This window comes from Peromyscus californicus, unplaced genomic scaffold (assembly GCF_007827085.1).
Source record: "Peromyscus californicus insignis strain IS unplaced genomic scaffold, ASM782708v3 Scaffold_16__1_contigs__length_79575227, whole genome shotgun sequence".
NCBI lineage: Eukaryota > Metazoa > Chordata > Mammalia > Rodentia > Cricetidae > Peromyscus > Peromyscus californicus.
In genome coordinates, this window is record NW_026294458.1 from 13,997,672 (window position 1) to 14,000,278 (window position 2,607).

A 2,607-nucleotide genomic window follows, 5' to 3' on the forward strand; every position below is an offset into this window, starting at 1 on the left:
CAATTCCCAGCACCCACAGTTGCCAGGACCAGCATAAGGGAACAAGGCCTTATTTGACTCCTGGTTGCAGAGGGGTTTCAGTTCCTTGTAGTGAGAAGGCATGGCAGATTTCACAGCAGCAGAAACACGTGATGAAAGCTCCCCTGCTGCCGCCGTGGTTGTCTTGGAAGCAGAGAACACAGAGGAGCAACGGGGGTGGGTATGACCAGACGCTCACGTGCTTCACAGACATACAGGCAAAGCACTCATACACAAAATGAGAAAATAAAAATAAAAATAAATTAAAAGATGTGGGGCTGGAGGGGGTGGCTCAGCGGTTAAGAGTATTTGTTATTCTCGCAGAAGGCTGGGGTTCGAATCCCAGCACCCACATAGTGGCTTGGACTGTAACTCCAGTTCCCGGGTTCCTTCGTCACTTCTGACTTCTGCGGGCACCAGACAGGCATGTGGTACACATACACACATGCAGACAAAACACTCAAACACATAAAGTAATCTAAAAACAAAACTAAACTAAAAGATGTAGGGAGCTACTTGGGACATTAGTAGTTACTAGAAAAATTCAACCTAGGGCTGGTCATGGTGCACAATTTTAATCATAGAACTTGGGAGACAGAGGCAGGCGGATCTTTGTGAGTTTGAGGCCAGTTTAGCTTAGATAGCGAGTTCCAGACCAGGCAGGGCTACATAGTGAGACCCTGGGGAAAACACACACAGAGAGAGAGAGAGAGAGAGAGAGAGAGAGAGAGAGAGGAGAGAAGAGACGAGAGAGAGAGAGAGAAATGAAAAAGAAAGAAAATGAAACCTAGAATACACAAGGCCCTTAGTTTGACTCGAGAACTTCAAGGGGGCGGGGGGCGAAGCAAATTAAAAGCATCATGAAGAGAGCCATGATGGTGTTGGTCTGTAATCCCAATTTAGAAGTGGAGTCAGGGGGATTAAGAGTTTAAGGTCAGTTTCAGCTACATAGACAAGCCAATGCCAGCCTGGGTGAAGAAATCCTGTCTCAAAAAGGAAGAAAGGGAAAAAAGCAAAGAAGAACACGAGATATCAGTTTATCTCAGAAAAATGATTAAAATTAAAAAGACAGGAAGACCCTGGAGAGATGGCTCAGCAGTTGGTTAAGAACACTGGCTGCTCTTCCACAGGACCTGGGTTCAATTCTCAGCACCCATCTGTAACTTCAGTTTTAGGAGGCCCAGTGCCCTCTTCCAGCCCCAGAGGGAACTGCATTCATGTGGTGCCCAGACAGACCATGTAGGCAAATAACAACACCACCAACAAAAAAACCCCAAAATCCCATATGCACAAGTAATAAAATTAAAAAGGTAAAAAAGATAGGTATTGTCTTAGTTAGGGTTTCTATTGCTGTGAAGAGACACCATTGTAGCTGAATTCTTTCTCTGTCGCACTAACCAGTTCTCAAATATGACACAGAGACTTCTATTAATTATGAAAGCTCGGTCTTATCTTATGCTTGTCCCACTAGCTCTTATAACTTAATTTAACCTGTTTCTATTTGTCTACATTTTGCCTTGAGGCTTTTTACCTTTCTTCCATTTTATATGTCCTGCTTTCCTGCTTCCTCTGTGTCTGCCTGTCTGCCCGGCCCCTGGCATCTCCCTCTCTCCCTCTGTCTCTGTCTCTATTGAGCCTAGATTCCTCCTCCTACTTATTCTCTCTGCCCGGAAGTCCTGCCTATATCTCCTGCCTAGCTATTGGCCATTTAGCTTTTTATTAGACCAATCAGGTTTCTTAGGTAGGCAAGGTAAACAAATGTAGCACTTCTTTATATAGTTAAACTAATATTCCACAACACACCATGACCATGGCAATTCTTTAATTGGGTTGCTTACAGTTTCAGAGTTTAGTCCATTATTGTTGAAAGGACCATGCAGACACCATAATAGACTGTCAGTCTTCTCTCAGAGATCAGGCCTCAATTTCAGTTTCCTGAGACTTGAGCAAGCAGTTTCTGGGAGGGCCATGAACAAAAGGCATAATCCTTGCTGTAACTCCCTTTCTGCACGTACTCTGACCGCTCAAGGTTCAGCCAGTTGTTTACTGTCTGGGTCCCCTCACCAATTTAGAGCTACGTGCATAGGTCAATGTGAACATGCAAAGTCAGCCAGCCTCCATGGCAGCTCAAGGACAAAGCCTGGGACTTGTCCAGGCCTGCCCAAAAATGGTAACTGTAACCTCCAACCAGTAAATTCAAAGGTTACACACCCTCACCCAATCATATGACACCAAGGCTTGTATCACCCTGCTTGCAGTTTTTCTCTTTAAAAACCCCTCACCCTAAGAACTCAGGGCCATCCTCCTCTACCTGCTGTGTTGAGTGTTGGACACGGACCAAGCCTGGGCTTGCTTGTTATCAATAAACCCGTGTGTGTTTTGCATCAGGTATCAGCTCTATGGTGGTCTTGCTCAGGGTCTGGGGGTGGGGTCTTGCGACACAGGCACAACATCATCACGGTGGAACATGGCAGCGTGCAGGCAGACATGGTGCTGGAGAGGGATCTGAGATCTCTACATCTTTCAGGCAACAAGAAGTGAACTGAGTGTTACATTAAGTGAAGCTTGAGCAAAGAAGACCTCAAAGTC